The sequence below is a fragment of the Rhinopithecus roxellana genome, chromosome 17 (assembly GCF_007565055.1).
Source record: "Rhinopithecus roxellana isolate Shanxi Qingling chromosome 17, ASM756505v1, whole genome shotgun sequence".
NCBI classification, from domain to species: domain Eukaryota; kingdom Metazoa; phylum Chordata; class Mammalia; order Primates; family Cercopithecidae; genus Rhinopithecus; species Rhinopithecus roxellana.
In genome coordinates this window covers 110,015,332-110,033,150 of record NC_044565.1, presented here as the reverse complement: position 1 = coordinate 110,033,150, position 17,819 = coordinate 110,015,332, and the positions used below count along the sequence as shown (strand labels likewise).

The 17,819-nt window shown below is 50.8% G+C and overlaps 1 protein-coding gene across 1 annotated transcript in view; it reads right to left on the bottom strand.

Moving 5' to 3' along the window:
• KIAA1211L (KIAA1211 like) overlaps positions 1 to 17,187 on the bottom strand; it is a 145,754-nt gene extending 128,567 nt beyond the window's left edge. The window contains exon 1 of the mRNA XM_030921771.1: positions 16,953 to 17,187. The gene's annotated coding sequence lies outside the window, so the exon portion shown is untranslated. The remainder of the gene's footprint in view (positions 1 to 16,952) is intronic.
• Between the last annotated feature and the right edge of the window lie 632 nt (positions 17,188 to 17,819).

Sequence of the window (17,819 nt, the reverse complement as noted above, 5' to 3'; positions counted from 1 at the left end):
TGGCAATCCAATTTTCTCAGCACCATTTATTGAAAGGGGCATCCATTCTTATACCAGTGCCATGCTGTTTTGGTTACTTTAGCCTTTTAGTATAGTTTGAAGTTAGGTAATGTGATGTCTTTGGCTTTGTTCTTTTTGCTTAGGACTGCTTTGGCTCTTTGGATTCTTTTTAGGTTCCATATTAATTTTAGGATAATTTTTTCCTTTTGTGAACTAATTCACATCTCTCACCCACTGTCATATTAAGAAGTTCATACACAATGAGTTGTTCATATTCATTATTAAAGTTGTTTATATAATACATTAGTCATTTATGTTGCAGACTTATTTTCTGTCTCTGGTATCATGTGTAGAAAGATGTTTTTCATCCTTTAACTTACTCTTACTTACCTAAATTATTTTTAGCACCTCAATGATTTCATTTTTATATTTAAATTTTAATCCACATGGAATATATTTGGGGGTTTGATATGAGCAAGGGGCTTGATGATTTCCCAGGTGGTTAAATATTAACCAGATGTATTAAATTCTATATTCCAGGCTTTCTAGTCTGTTCCATGGGTACGTTGTCTATTTCCATCACAATATCAAATTGTTTAAATTATTATAAATTTACAAATTTTTTTTGAAACAGGGTCTCACTCTGTTGCCCAGGCTGGAGTGCAGTGGTGTGATCACAGCTCACTGCAGCTTTGAAGTCCTGGGCTTAAGCAATCCTCCCACATCAGCCTTCTGAGTAGCTGGGACTGCAGGTGTGCACTACCACACCTGGCTGATTTTTAAAACGTTCTGTAGAGATGGGGTCTCTCTCTGTTGCTCAGGTTCGTCTTGAACTCCTGACTTCAAGCGATCCTCCTGCCTCAGCCTCCTAAATTGTTGGGACTACAGGTGTGAGCCACTGTGCCTGGCCTACAGTATGTTTTTTAATATGCTTTAATATCTGGTAGGTTATCCACCCAGATTCTGGCCAGGGGTTGCATTAAATCAGTAAGTTAATTTGGAAACAACTGAAATATGTAAGATATTGATCCCCCACTACTGGAACATGCTGAACATCTCTACCTGTACAATGGTTCTTTTGTGTCCCCGGTACAATTTCATGATGCGGATTGTACACACTTCCCATGAGTATCGTTCCTGGGTATTCCATTTTTGATTCTATCATGAGAGGAACTGCTCACCTGTCACATCTGCTGACCTTGCAGGCAGAGGACTACGCTGTGCACACTTGTCATCTGTAGGCACTGTCTCTGCAGCTTTCACAAACGGGGCACAGCTGGTTCCAAAGCCTTCGCTGAGCAGTCATCCCACGGGCACCCAGGGCTGTCACCACCAAGGGGTGCCAGCACTTTCCTGCAGGACACAGGACCTCCCCAGTCTGGCTGCAGCTTACTTTGAAACTCCTCTGTCCCCTCCAGCCCTCCAGCACCCGTCCAGTCTCATCAGACACGGCCCACTTATGCACACTGGACCCCTCTCCCAGCTGGAAAAGCCTCCCCATACTTCTCTGCCTGTGGAAACGGGTCTCATTCCTCTAGATTCACTCCGATGCTACCTCCACAATCCAAATTCATGAATCTCCACTGGAAGTCCATCTTGCACAGTAGCGCTTATTTTAATCTACTTTGTGATAAGAATCACCCACGTGTCTGTGTCCCCTATCAGGTGTGAGAGCGCACCCCACCCTATGTCATCCTGCCTCAAATCCAGCGCTGTGCCCACAGCTGCAGCAAATGCATGTTGACAAACTGGATCAAAGAAACCTCAGGAGTGGAGAACCTGCTCCTCCCTGCTCACTCCCTGAGCCAAAAGGAAGTACTCCAGGAAGACAGGAGGCTGAAGACAAAGGAGCATTTATGCCTCTGCAGAGTGGATGGGGGTGCATGCCAGCCCTGCTCAGCCTGCACTCTCAGAACCATCCCAACAAGGTCCCAGAACCTTTCTGACAAGAGAGGAGCCAATCCTCTCTCCCTTGGGAAGGTGGGAGCCCTGTTCTTGGAAATCAAGTCTGCCTGACTATGGCCCAGACATGCTCAGGCAAAGGCTAAGTTCTCAGCCCCAGTCACAGAGCAGATTCACCTGCAAAGCGTGTTCAGCACCAGAAGGTCCCACCCAGCCCTCCTGAGTCAGCCTGGCAGGGTGCAGGCAGGGCAGCCACAAGTGGTGCTGATACCGGGCCAATCAGCAACCCAGGTGAGCGCACCTCCATCTCCCTGGCCTTCCTTGAATAATACGATGCAGATGGGCAAAGGAGGAGGAAACCAACATTGGGCAGTGCCAGAGGCAGGCCTTGGGCTCGGAAGGCTCTTGACATGTATTATGGCATTCCCTCAGTGAACCTGGGTGAATTCTTGTCCCCATTTACAGATAAAGATACACAGTCAAAAATGTAAGTCTCATCCCTGAGTGAGCAGGCTGGGCCTAGGATCAACCCCACTCCCCTACATTTGAGAAATCTACCCTTTTTTTGCTTAGCTAAAACTCCAAAGTTCCTGAAAATCCCACATATCCATCTCTCAGTAATTCCCACATACCCATCTCTCGGCAATCCCCACATATCCGTCTCTCGGTAATCCCCACATACCCATCTCTCGGTAATCTCCACATACCCATCTCTCGGCAATCCCCACATATCCATCTCTCGGTAATCCCTAAGGCTGAGGGCCCTGAGCACTTGATCCTGAGACGTGCTCAGAAGCCAGGGCTGCTTGCCTCACAGAACAGGCTCTGTCTGAGGTGGGGTCTCTCTGCGTTCCTGCAGCTTCTCCTGCACCCGTGCACAGCTACGCCAAGCCACCGGCCAGCCCCTCCTGCACTGAGTCATTCCCACCTCTGTGACTGCCCCAGGTCGTGGAGACCCTGAGTCCCACTCCCACCCAGGGCCACATTATTACTTTCTCGGGCCCCACACATGCTCACCCTCCTATGCCCCTTGCTCCACTTAAAAAAACAATTACAAAAGTATATCTTCCGATTGTGTCAGTACAAAGGTGAATATATTAATATTATATATTAAAACATTTTCTTTGACCTAAAGTTCGTGTTTTTCTTCTTTTTAAATTTCTTTTATTTTTTGAAGAAGGCATCACAGCTCAGTATTTATCTTGAGATTAAAGAAATTAAAATGGCTGGGCGAGGTGGCTCATGCCTGCAATCCCAGCACTTTGGGAGGCTGAGGTGGGCGGATCCTGAGGTCAAGAGTTCGAGACCAGCCTGACCAACATGGTGAAACCCCATCTCTACTAAAATACAAAATACGCCCATGCACCGGGCATGGTGGTGCGTGCCTGTAGTCCTAGCTACTCAGGAGGCTGAGGCAGGGGAATCGCTTGAACCTGGGATGCAGAGGTTTCAGTGAGCAGAGATCGCGCCACTGCACTCCAGCCTGGCACAGAGCAAGACTCCATCTCAAAAAAAAAGAAAAGAAAAAAAAGAAATTAAAACACTTTCACAGGCCTCTCAAACTACAATGGGCCCTTGGCACTGCGCCACCTATGCCCAGCGGGCCAGCTGGCCTGGACCCGTCGTGAGCAATGCAGGATGCCCAGAACACTCCCCAGGGAAGACCAACTCAAGCACAAGCTGCCTATGACGCCATGCAGCTCCAATTAGCTTGACACCTAGCTCTCTCTCACAGGGGAGTCTAGGCCAAGGTCCCCTGCAAGACTGGGCCGCAGAGGGAAGGACATGACTGCAAGGGTCCGAAAGCATCTTGTGAGGGGCCAGGAAGGAGACAGGGGTCTGGGGTGTCTCATGATCCCTGAGCAGACAAAACAACTTGTATATTTCTAATGCTGAAAGCTTTACCAGGCTAGCCGATGCTTAGGGTTACCTTTAATGCCTGGAAGCTAAAAAGAAATGAAATATAGAATTCGATAAAACTGAGTAGCAATTCACTACGAGAGTTGAGTTAGCTGAGCCTACTACACCTTTTAAATTTGTAGGCCGGGTGCGGTGGCTCACGTCTGTAATCCTAGCACTTTGGGAGGCCGAGGTGGGCAGATTGCCTGAGCTCAAGAGTTCGAGACCAGCCTGGGCTACACAGTGAAACCTCATCTCTACTAAAATACAAAAAATTAGCCAGGCATGGTGGTGTGCACCTGCAGTCCCAGCTACTTGGGAGGCTGAGGCTGGAGAATCACTTGAACCCCGGAGACAGAAGTTGCAGTGAGCCGAGATCGAGCCACTGCACTCCAGCCTGAGTGACAGAGACTCCGTCTTAAAAAAAAAAAATTGTGATCACATTTGGTTATCTCTTTTAGACTATATTCTGCTAATTCATATTATTTTTTAAAATTCATGAGGAAAATGGTACTTTGTCGCATAGCTGGAGTGAAAGCCTCACCAATTGCAGAAGCGCTGTGGTCCCAGGGCACCCCCTAATGGAACCTATTCAAATTGCAAGCAAAGTACCCAAGAAGAAAAAGCAAATTGCAAAAGGATAGCCTGCCATACCCACGTCTTTGAGAGGCTACAAATATTAATTATCCAAACACAGATTCTTATGTCTTTATATATGAATCCCTGATGTACATGCATTATCTAGAAATGAAATCAACACTAGGTCACATATTTATACAGGCTATTATTTCTCAATATGTCAGATGTTGATGTGATTAATTAAATATGATACCTAGTCAAGTCTCAAAATTCACAGTGTCTGTCTTTCTGCTGATATGCATTTTCCCTACTGATGAATTGTGAAAACATAGTTACTGTCATATGAAAGGTTTCTCAAATTGTTCAATATTACAAAGGGAACTTCATACTCAGAAAAACTGGGAACTCTGGCTTTAGGGCAGAGTTTCCAGCCTTTCCAAAAGCAAACACCATGGCAAGCCATCTTGGATATTGATCCTTGGAGGGAATTTCATGGGAATTCCACTTTAGTTGACAGTAAAGAGCTTAAGCCACAAGTTTGTCCAAAAATCATGTGTCCATCAGAAGAACAAAGAACTGCTGTAGTATTAACATGCTATTACAACAGAAGTGTTTATTTAGGAATTGGGGAGAAACAAGAACAGACAATATTTGGGAAATCCCTGCTCCTTCAGTTAATGATGCTGGCACATGGCGAGCAGTTCACTCAGGTTCACCCCGGGAGCCAGAAGACTCAGATGCAGCCACTCTGGTGCCACATGACCACTGACCAAGTGCAAGTTAGGATCCTCCTGGCAGACCCTGGGCTGGAGCTGCCAGCTCGGGATCCCAGCCCACCCCGTTAGGGGCTTCGGTGACCACCTCCCTCTCTGATCCACCTTGGTCTCCTGGGCTGGAGACAAGCAAGCCACTTTCACCTCCCTGAAGTTTCTTCACCTCAAAACAAAGATATCATTTCTGCTTTTCATTAGTGGGGTAATACACAAGGCTATAATATATCCCTTAAGTACCTAACAGTGCTTGGAACACAGCTCAGGCTCAGCCAACCATGGAGCCATTCCCATCTCCCTCTGCTCAGCTTTTATTCTCCCAGAAAGGAGCCAGTTACGTTTACTCCTTCAGAAGGCGAAGAAGGACTTAACAGCCAGGGCTAATTATGTGCTCATGCTGGGCCCAGCGAGGTATGCTCCACAAAACATGCCTCCCGTAAGGGACCCCCCAGGGCATGGCACCCCCAAGCATGGCCCATCTCCTCCCTCCTACTCCTCCACCTCCCATGACCCAGGGGCCCTGTCCAGCACCTCCACCCAGCAGGTCTTATTCCATTTTAACCAAGAATGCCTTAACCCCCCAAAAAGGGGGTGCTGAATGAGGTCTCATTATAATAAAAATGTTGTTTCCAACTTTCTTGGACATCAGTTACAATGTATCTGCCATGTCCACACAAATGCTCGCCTTTCCTTCTCCCTACAGCCCTAGGAGGCAGATGCCACAACCTGGCAGAGGGCAGAGGAGGAAAGTCAGCCCAAGGCTGCACCTGAGGCCACCTAAACAGCATGGGCCCCACCAGGGTATGGTCCAGGACGACCCAGCTCTCAGCCTGTCCCTTTCCTTCCCCTTCTCTCCTGTGGCAGCTGCTGCCAGTAGGGGCTGGGGAGAGGCAGGAGGGAAGGAGGCGGGAAGGAGGAGGGAAAGAAGAGGCTCTTGGCTAGACTCCAGCCAGGGTCCAGTCCCAGGTGGGACTTCAAGGAGGAGGAAGGAGCTGACCAGGGAATGAAGGGTCCCTCCCTCACCTAGGCTTAGCCCCAGGCCTTGGGCACACTTTGGGGAGGAACTTGCCCAAGAGTGTTCACTTGCCTTAAGTGAAACCCTGGGTAGGTTACCAGGACACTTCCTGACACTGTTTCCAAGTTCTCGGCTCGAGACAGGTTAAAAACAAGGTGACAAGGAAAGGACCCTGGGTCCAAATCCCTGCATAACTCGTCTGTGCCTCAGTTTGCTCCTCTGTAAAGTGGGGATAAAAACAGTGAGAGGTGAAGCAATCATGGCAGCGCCTGTGTGTCAGTTGAATAGCCACAACAGTACTGAAACCCACAACTACAAAGCATGCGCGGGCAGAGGGTCAAGGGCATCGAGGTTCACCCAGAGGAACAAAGGCTGCATTCACAGGGAGCGCGCCTCGTGAGGGAAGCGGGATAAAGGTGGACTCACAGCTCTCGCTCACCAGCTATGCAATCCTCCCAAACTGACTTCACTTTGCTAAGCCTGGGTCTTCTTACTTATAAAACACACAGGGGCCGGGCGCGGTGGCTCACGCCTGTAATCCTAGCACTTTGGGAGGCCGAGACGGGCAGATCACGAGGTCAGGAGATGGAGACCATCCTGGCTAACACGGTGAAACCTCGTCTCTACTAAAAAATACAAAAAACTAGCCGGGCGAGGTCCGGGCGCCTGTAGTCCCAGCTACTCGGGAGGCTGAGGCAGAAGAATGGTGTGAACCCGGGAGGCGGAACTTGCAGTGAGCTGAGATCCGGCCACTGCACTCCAGCCTGGGTGACAGAGCGAGACTCCGTCTCAAAACACACACACACACACACACACACACACACACACACACACACACACACACAGGGTGACTGCAAGGATTAAATAAGATGGTAAAGGTGAAGTTACCCAAAAGGCAGAGCAATGTTTGATGGGTGGAAAACAGCATCAAATCTCTAAGCTGGAATGGGCTTCTCTTCTAAACACACACAAGTGTGTGCACACACATGGACACACACACACACTTTATTAATTATTTTAAATCACAATATGGGGTAGGCAGGAGGGAGGGGTTATGCATTAGGCAGCCTGGATTATCCAGTACTTATATATTACAAAAAATTGTATTTTTTTTACAATTTTTAAGATCTCATTTAATATGGTTAGAAGAATTGAAAGAAAAGCCGCTGTAGCTGGTAAAATAATTATTACAATTTACTTCACAATACACAATCAATGCTTACCCCTCAAGAGTTAAAGGAAACCAGTTGTTACATACAAATCAAATCCTATTTTTAATTCACAAAGAGAAGGTGCCATAGAAACCTAAGGTGACTCATCTGGTACATGTGAAATGAGTATTATTTTCTCTTTTTAAAGAAAATATGGGTTCCCTGGACAGGCCTAATTCCTGGATGGGCTAGAAGCATGAGCCACTGTACCCTCCCAGGATTAGAAAGGGGAAGGCTGTCTCACTCCACCTCAACTTAGAGGGGGCTGGGCACCTTCTGTCTATCTCCTCCCACCATCCTTTCGGGAGCTTACAGGGCAGGGAGCACCAGGCCATTTTAAACAGTCCATCTCTGAAGGGGTGACACCTACTGCTGGCTCCTCATAGCATGCACCATGAGGCCAGTAGCTGCCCCCATAGTCTCCAACCCTCTGCAGGCCCCCAGCTGCACTTGGGGTTGCTAAAGACAACGTGTCTCCTGGAACCCTTCCTCAGCAATGTTCTCTCTGAACACAGAAAATACAATGATCCACTCAGAGGGGCAGCTTGGAACTCTACAGACACCTGAATTTACAGTAATTATGCACAAAGGCCTGTTTGAAGAGGCAAAGAGAAATGTTGTTCATAAACTGAATGCGAATCAATTATGACTCATGAAAAAACACTGGCTATTAACTTAGCAGTGGGTTAATTCCTGCCTCCTTCCCACGCCTGCAGCGAAGGGTTGCTCGGCATTGACTCAATACGGCCAGGAACAGGGAAGAGAGCGCAAAAGTTCTCCAATGCCCAGATAGACTCACCAGACAGCCCCTTACAACCCACCCACCCTCTCAGCTAGGGCGGGTCCCCAGGGATTCTAAGTGCTTGGTTTGTATGCAAGGTAAATCTGCAGGAACTATTTGCCTGCGGCTTCCCCTCATTTCTCCACCTGCTTTGAAAGTCAGGCTGGGAAGCGTCCAATCTGACTTCCAAGAGACAGCAGGGAGGGAGGCTTCAGGGCTCATGTCAAGAGGCCCCACTATGGATGTATCTGGTTTCCCCTGTGGACGGAGGCGGAGGTCACAGAGCCTCCTCCACTAACGCACAGCAGCAGGTGGGACTCTCCCCGGGGCAGGTGGATGGTGGGAGGTGTGCGACCTGGAGCCACCAATGACTCCCCGGCCATGCTGGAGGCAGGAGTTACCGGCGGCCAGCTCTTCAGTGTCACTCTGCGGTGGTTCCAGTACATGAAGCCGAGGCCCAAGCTTGCAACAATTCTGTGGGTCCTGAATTCCCTGCGCTAAATCCTCTTCTGCCTCAGCGAATGAGAGTGAATCCTGAGTAACACAGATGCTGCCAACCAAGATTCAGGAAATCTTGGTAAAGATTCATCTCTTGGGAAAAAAAAACTTGGTGTGAAAAAATTATTTCAGGCAGGACATATCAAAGGAGGAGTCTGGTATATACACAGGAAATCTTAGGAGACGGTACGCAAAGGCACTGATCAGACAAACACGCAAAAAATACAAAACCCATGATGCACAAAACATCACAATTTTAAATGACAAATGCACAAGCATGTATATCCTCATGTTACGAACTGGCAAATGGTTGAAAATGACTTAATTAAACATCCATCCCAGACAGGGCTCAGGGACTGGAACCTATCCCTACAATGGAATTTCTTGCAGCCCTGAGAATGGATGCAAATGAAGAATATCTAATAATCTAGTACTGTGGAAAAGAGGCTCAACTTGTACCATTCATTTTGAAAAGGGAGCTCATGGCCAGGTGCAGTGGCTCATGCCTGTAATCCCAGCACTTTGAGAGGCCGAGGCAGGTGGAGCACTTGAGGGTACGCATTCAAGACCAGCCTGGCCAACATGGTGGAACCCTGTCTCTGCTAAAAATACAAATATATATATATATTAGCCAGGTATGGTGGTGTGTGCCTGTAATCCCAGCTACTCGAGAGGCAGAAGAATGTCTTGAACCTGGGAGGCAGAGGTTGCAGTGATCACAGATTGCGCCACTGCATTCCAGCCTGGGCAACAAAGAGAGACTCCTTCTCAAAAAAAAAACAAAAAGACAGCTCACAAAACAATACAGACATGACCTCTTTGGGGTAAATATGTACTCTGGTGCCTATACGTATGTATGTATAGTCACTCTAGCACAGACAGAAGTTCAGAAGGCTATACCCCAAATGTTGTAAGAGATCCGCTCCTGTTCCGCTTCCAGGCTTAATGGTAGAGACAGTTACTGCAGCACCTGGCCTCAAGCCACATAACACAGTGGCCAAAGAGCAGCCTGACCGAGGTAAGGGAAATCTCAAGTCTATTCAGAGCCCAACAGCCGACCAGCCTTCTCCGTGCTACCTGCTGGGCCCTCCCTGCTGGCTGGCCTGGCCATGTCCGGTCTACAGGGCTTCCTCCCCTACCGAGAGGCCAGCTACTCAAGAGTCTGATGCAAGCCCACAAAATTCATTCAGTCATTTTTTAGAGTGTGGTACCACATAAGACCCGCGCACCAGCACACCTCCACTCAAAGACCTGTTTTGGCTCACAAAGGCTGTGAAGAGAACAAGATAACACCGGCCAAGCCTCACAAAGCGAGTGACTCAAACCTTCAAAATGCTTGTGTTTGTCTATAAAAGTGCCATTTTCAACCAGAGAGCATATTGGAAGCACTAACTAACACAGGATAATTTCAGAATGTGGTTTCCAATGGAGCATGTAGCTGACACCCAGCAATCGACCAAAACTACATGGAATTCAGTTCCTGTAGAAATGATCACAGCTCAGAGACCGAATCACCCAGACCGAATCAAACGGAGAGGTGTGGCCGTGTGACTCAGACCTCAAGGGAGTGGGTCTGACCCCTGAAAACACATCATTTCTTCTCCCTCCTCACCTCCACTGGACAAGCTAGTGCTGCAGAATCTAAGTCACAAATCTTCCATGCAGAAAAGATCCACAAAAAAGTTCTTGGTGCCCCTCCCCGGGGTAGAAAGGTCAATGCTAAAGTACTAGCGCAAGATCACAGAAGCTCCAGAGCCAGGAGAGGGGTGTTAAACTCAGGTTAGAAAGGAGGTGAAGAGTGGAGATGGGGCTTCAGAGCACTTGCGGTATTTCCCATGCCACCTGCACAGAAGGGACAGAACCCGAGAGCCACGGTCTGGGTCGACGTCCATGAACCCGGTGTGGCCCCTCTGCCCACCGCACCTGCTCCCTTACCTGTGTGGTGCAGACCTTGTGTGTAGTCACAGAGGTGTAATCACACCAAGAGCTCAGAGAGCAGCCCAGTGTGCCCCAGACTCCAAGCAGCATCTACAGTGGGATGGGTGAGCCGCCTCCCTGGTCATGTCTCTGTCCCGAGGAGCCAGAGGAAGAAACCATCCCTGAACACAAAGTTCAGTGTCTGTGGACCTGAAGTGAGTGTAAGCAAAGCTTCACGAACCTCTACAGACCCCCACCACGTCCCAGAATGCTCCAGGCACAGCAGGCTCCCCCATCTGGACGGGATGATGGCTTCACGAAAATATGCCCAATCTCAAAACCCATTCCCAGGGACGAGTTTAGTGTCTTCTATAAGGGGCATTTGTTACATTGTTTGGGAACATTCAATTCTGAAGCAAAAAAAAAAAAAAAAAAAACAAATGCAATGGGTGAATCTCACAGGATATGTCAAGTAGAGATAAAGAGTAAGTAGAGCAGGTGTGTATCAAACAGAGGAGGGGATGCGAGCTCTAAGACACCTAGTATTCATGAAGCGCCAGATGGACCCAAGGCAGCCGGGCAGCAAAGACTCACTATACATTCGACATGGAAAAGGTGTTCGACACCACAACACGTTCATATGCACGAGACCAGTTACCCAGAGGAACCGGCTATTCCCTCAAAATTCGCTTCCCCACTGGTGATCCAATTCTGGTCCTCTGAATCCAAGGCTGTTCAACACACTCACTAGTGAGCCCAGACGTGGCAGGGCAGAACCATCCCTGTGTCTCTCCAACAGGACAGGGGCGTATGTCTTGGCCCAGGGCAGCTCCCATCTGTGGCCCCCATGCGAGGGCTTCAAGTCACGTCCTTCTCCCCACACATTGGTGGGGAGGGCAGATGCTGCAGAGCAAGATGGGACACGCGGATGCTTTCCAGCTACCCCATCCCCGTCCCCACCCTCTGTCCTGTGTCCCCACCCCATCCCCCTCCCCACCCTCTGTCCTGTGTCCCCACCCCATCCCCGTCCCCACCCTCTGTCCTGTGTCCCCACCCCATCCCCGTCCCCACCCTCTGTCCTGTGTCCCTACCCCATCCCCGTCCCCACTCTCTGTCCTGTGTCCCCTACCCCATCCCTCTCCCCACCTTCTGTCCTGTGTCCCCTACTGCATCTCTGTCCCCACCCTATCCTACCTATATCACCTACCCCATCTCTGTCTCACCCCTGTCCTGTGTCACCCACCCCTCTACCATCCCCTCACTTCTCCCTGTGTGTTCTAAATTGCATCAAGGTTGTTCCCCACATGGCAGCTTCCACCGGCAGCTGTGCTCAGGGGCACTGTGTACGGCAGTTAGGCTCATTTTCCTTAATGCCGTCAGATCTCAGATGTAGAAGGACCTTTTATTGCTTAGGGAGCGTTACCAGTGGGGGTCCTAATTGGTAGTTACAACAAATGCCCTTTCACCTTCTTACAAGAAAGACAATAAGAGAGTAATACCTATAAATAGGATTTATGGAGCATTTTCTATGTTTGTCACACAGCACTTCATGTAACGCTGGTGTGTGTGTGCATGTGCGTGTGTGTGTGCGTGTGCATGCATGTGTGTGTGTGTGCGTGTGTGTGTGTGCGCGTGCGTGTGTGCGTGTGCGTGCGTGTGTGTGCGTCTGCATGTGCGTGTGTGCATGTGTGTGCGTGCGTGTGTGTGCGTGTGTGTGTGCGTGTGTGTGTGCGTGTGTGCGCGCGTGTGTGTGCGCGCGTGTGTGTGTCTGCCACCCCCAGCCCATCTAAGGGGTGACTGAGGTTGCAGGACTTCTAAGTGGCACAGCAGAAACCAGAGCCTGGGCTGGGTATGGTGGCTCACGCCTGTAATCCCAGCACTTCAGGAGGCCATGGTGGGTGGATCACTTGAGGTCAGGAGTTGGAGACCAGTCTGGCTAACATAGAGAAACCTCGTCTTTACTAAAAACACAAAAATTAGCCAGGCGTGGTGACAGGCACCTGTAATCCCAGCTACTCAGGAGGCTGAGGCAAGAGAATCCCTTGAACCCAGGAGGCAGAGGTTGCAGTGAGCAGAGATCGCGTCACTGCACTCCAGCCTGGGCAACAGAGCAAGACTCTCAAAAAAAAAAAAAAAAAGACACCAGAGCCTGACTCTCCTGACCTTGACTGGACCAACTGCTTTAAAAAGAAGGCAACCTCCCTGACATTTTCCCCTCCCACATACGGGGCAGTGTTTCCGACAGTAGTTTCTTGGGAACTGCACACCCCGCCGCTGATGGTTCTGGTGCTTCCCACAGACATGAGAATATAAGGGTAGATACCATGGACAGACTAGTGTATGGACCTCAGAGGTTAGGGCAAATACTTCTGGAAGTTATTCAACTGCACACATAGTTAAAACCCCGCCCCACACACCACAGCCAGGAGGAGGCCTGAGCAAATAAATACCTTTCCATCCTCACTTTTAGAAACGATCTTCCATAATTTCCTTTCACAGATACCCAGATCATAAGAAAAATGTCTAAGAATCCTTCCTACCAGCAGTCTCCTCTGGAATGGCATCTGAGCCTGCGAAAAGCTGAGGGCTGACGCTGCTAAGGGAGTGCTCTGTTACATCACACGCCTATCTTATCATTTCTCATCATTTCACTGCTAAATTCACTGGGCACCACCAGAAACAGCGTCTCTTGTTCATTATCCACTTGGCTCAGGATTATGGGTTAGACTCCCTTAAATGCAATACAAATATCTTCAAGGTAATCTGTCAAAACTCCCCTTCCAAATCCATCGTGAACTGAGTGTGAACTAAACCCAGGGCTCGGGCTTCACAAGGACTCATCTTATTCACCAGAAGAAGCAATTACGACTCAGACCTTTCCGGCTTGCAGTGAGTGCCAAGCACACGGGGGGGTTGCTCTGATGACGAGGCGGCAATAGCATAAATAGGAACGGTGGTTTGGAAAACGCCAGCCTGTGCACCCAGAAAGCCATTCGATCCCCGCAACGCCGCCACCAGCTACTCCTTCCTTGCCTTCTCCCAGCCCTGACTGAAGTCTCCAGCAGCCCTGATGGCTCTCCCAGTCTTTTTCAGGTAATAAAAAGGCCTAGCACACTTAACCTAGGGCAGTGATGAATACAGAAATAGTTTAAACTTCCTTTTATGTATCAAGGGCAAAGCCTGGAAGCTAGAGCCTAGAGCTCTCCCCAAAGCCATGATGTGCAGAGGACAGAAGACAGAACCTAAGAAACAGCCCCGCCCCACAGGTAGAAAAATGGCCTCTGAGCCTGGGACATGAACCCAGGCACTGAGCACCTACCGCTGTGCACCCCCACCCCCCTGCTGGAGGGGCAGGGGTGGGGCTGAGGGGCTGTTCCTGTCCTACTTCCTGCGGGAACTCTGGGAAGGCCGAGCTCAGAACAGTAGAAATGGAGGCCTAACACAGTTCAGCACAACCTGGGCAGGCTCCCAGGTGCCCAATAGGGACCCAGAAGAGACCTCAGAGCGTGGGGACCTCTGGGCCAATGCAAGAGCCAGGTCCCTGCTGTGGCTCACCCTGGGGACGCCAGCTGGACAATGATGGAAACGTGAGCAGGACACTCCATGTGAAGGGGAAGAAAACTCACTGGGGCACCGCAAGAGGACCAGATGACCAGCCAGGGCCACTCCTCTCAAGCTCTGATGGGACTACAACCCTCTCCTGGTGCCCAGGGGTGACTTGTAGTGAAAAGGAGTCCCCGGAGGAGTAACCTGGAGAGACTGAGAGACTGACTCTCCAGGGACAAAGCTACCTTTAAGCTAAATAGCGACTGAAATAATACCATTCATTGGGCTCCGGAAAAACAGAACCATGCACTGGGAACTGAGTATACCAAAAAGGGAACCAAGGAACCTCACTGGGGACAGCAAAATCAAGCTCACTTACACAAAATTTTGTACCCTTCCACAATAAACCCGGGGCAGGTTTCCACCCAGAGAGTCTGCTGCAACACAAGCAGTATTTATGTGCACAACAAGCGACTGCATGACAAGGCACAGGGCCAGACTGCAGGGGAAGAGCTAGTGGCTGCAAGGTACCTAAGTCAAGGTAGCTAAGTGGGTATACAGGCCCACCAGCACATCACAGAAAACCCGCCCTCCTGGAGGCCTGGTACCTTCACATCTATTCTCTCATTTAACCGAGAGCATCCCTCAGGGCTGGCCAGCTGAGTCCATTTCAGCTGCTATAACAAAATACCACAAACCAGGCAGCTCATAGACAACATTTATTCCTCACAGTTCCGGAGGCTGGAAGTCCAAGATCAAGGCACTGGCAGGTTGGGTGTCTGGTGGGGGTCCATTCCTCACAGAAGGCAGCTCCTCGCCGTGTCCTCACGTGGTGGAAGGGACAAGCAAGCTCCTTGCGCTTCTTTTATAAGGGCACCAAGCTCATTCATGACCTATCACTTCCCAAAGGCCTCATCTCTTAATACCATCACCTTGAGGATTAGGAATCAACATATGAATTTCTGGGGGACACAAACATTCAAACCATAGCACTATCACTGCTCTCATTTCCCTGAAGAGCGCACTGAGATTGGTCAAGATTCTTTTTTTGTTTTTTGTTTTGGTTATGGGTTTTTATTTTTATTTTTATTTTTTTGAGACTGAGTCTCACTCTGCCACCCAGGCTGGATGGAGTGCAGTGGTGCGATCTCAGCTCACTGCAACCTCTAGCTCCCTGGTTCAAGCAATTCCCCTGCCTCAGCCTCCCGAGCAGCTGGGATTACAGGCGCATGCCACCACATCCTGCTAAATTTTTTGTATTTTTAGTAGAGACGGGGCTTCACCACATTAGCCAGATTGGTCAGGAACTCCTGACCTCAGGCAATCCACCTGCCTCGGCCTCCCAAAGTGCTGGGATTAACAGGTGTGAGCCATCGCGCCCAGGCCAAGAGTCACCTTAACTAGCCAAGAGGGCCAAGCTGAGCAGTGATCCCAGTAGGACAGCCACCTGTTAGTGAGCCCCATATGCCTGATCCTCTGCAGTAGCTAAGCTGCGCAGCATCCATGGATGGTACACTTTATTTTCTAAGTGAGGAAATAGATGCTTAGAGATTAAGAACTTGACTCTCAGAGCAGGTCCAGAATTAGGGTGAGGCAAGCGAAGTACTCACCACAGGCACAAAATTTAAGGGGGTACCAAAAATGCAGTCAGATAAATGCCTTATTACAATATTTTAAAACATCAAAACAAATACAGAAATCCACAATGTACAAAATCTCACACTTTTAAATAAAGACAGGATCAGTGATCCTGATTTTTCCTCTTGCCTCAGGCTCCAAGATGGCACAGCAGGGGAGCAGAGCCCAGAAACCAGCCCAGCTCAACCTTCTCCACCAGCTCCAAAGCAGGGATGCCTGATGTCACCACACGACGCTGTCTCTAGATATCTTTCTCCTCACAATTTTATAACCTCAGTAGGTTCTTAGGGTGACCACAGTGCTCCATCATTCCAGGTGTGCGTCCGTGGGAGCTCCAGGGAAAATATCAGGGGTCTACACAGATTCTAGTCTATGGTATATGCAAATGAAGGAAGCCTGCAGACTCAAATAACCGAGTAGGATACTTTAAGACCAGTTTGGGAAGGTGTGAGCTGGCGCTAAAAGGGTAACACAGCTGCCTGTCTTCCACTTAGATTTCCTGGCTCAAAATTGTCAGCAGGACCTAATGCCTGCAGGCGGCTTGCACCTACACGGAGTCAAATTCACACAGTGGCACTGCTTCTGACTTGCATTTAAAAGCAAGTGACTATTATGCTCTGATCACATGTGAAATTCATACCAAAGCTTTGTTCTGTTCAACAAATTTTTGTTGATTAAAAATGTGAACACTTCCTAGATCAACTCCAGAATCCCTCCCGGGTGGCATGTAATCAAAGCCTAAAACCTGTTAAATAAACCATCACCTAAAGCATAAGGCAGTTCGTGAATGTGCGCGCTCCTTTCCCCTGCAAGGGCGTGTGGAGACAGTGGGCATAAAGACCTCGCATGCTAACGATTTCAACCGAGCAGGACCTTCTCTCCCTCCTCTTTCATTTTCCTGGCGCGTAAACTGCTGGTTTTGCCTCATAATGGAAAGTTGAGTCCAGCAAAGTGAGCAAAGGGAAACTTTGGGCACTCGCACAAGCGCGTCCGGCTCCCCTTCGGCCCCAGGAGCTGCCCAGGGCTTCGGCGGCGGGGGTGGCGCCTCTCCCAGTCCGAGGGGCCCCTGGCCTTACGGTCTCTGCCCTCGACCCCCTAGCCCCAGCCCACGCCACCCCCGCCCGGTGCCCCCGCGCCCATCCCGTCTTCGACCCACGCCTGCCTTGGGCCACGCGATTTCAAACCCCTTGAGGTACCTGGCACAGGAGCGTGGCCCGGGCTCGGCGAGACGCGCAGAGAAGGGCACCTTTCGCGGGGTGCGGCGAGCCGGGGCTGCTCCCGCCGCGGTGCGCGTCTGGCCCCCGCCCGAAGCTGCACCGACGCAGCAGGTGGCCGCGCGGCCTCCAGACAGCCTGGGTCTGCGGCCGGAGAGCGGGACACGGGCGCTGACACCACGCTCCCGCGGCCGGCCCGGCCCTGCGACCGGCGCGCTCCCAGCTTCCAGCTCCCAGCTGCAGGCGCGCCGGCTCCGCTCGGCTCCGCTCGGCTCGGCGGGGGCGGACGCCGCTCAGCTCCCCTCGCCGGCCGCCGCGCGCACCTCCCCCGCGGCGCGCCGCTCCCAACGCCGCCTCCGCAGCCGGCCGGGCGGAGCGGGGCCGAGACCTCGGGGCTGGGGGTGCAGGCGCCGGCCTGGGCCTTGGCCGCCCCGCGGGAGGCGGGAGGGCGATCGGGGTGCGGGCCCGGCTGCCCAGCGCTCCCTCCCAAGCCCGCGCCGCTCCCGACCCGCCTCGGCTTGTCCGCGCAGCGGCGCTGTCGGGGCTCCGGGGGGACCGGGGCGCACCGGAGACCCTGAGCGGGCGTCAAGTCAGTCCGGGACAGGCCCAGGGCACCGGCGCGCGCCGGGGAGAGGGACCCGGGACTCCAGGTCACCTCCGGATGCGCCCTCGAAGTTGTGGCCTGCGGCAGGCGTGGGCGCCGGGGGAAGGAAGTGTGCATTTGAATAAAAGTAAAAGTTTGTTATTGTTGTTGTTTTATAACCGTGTGGGTCCCGAGCGTCTCCAGGCTAATTAGGGAAGCTGCCGCCCAGTCTGGAGGTGATTCATGGGTGTGACACTGGCGAGTGT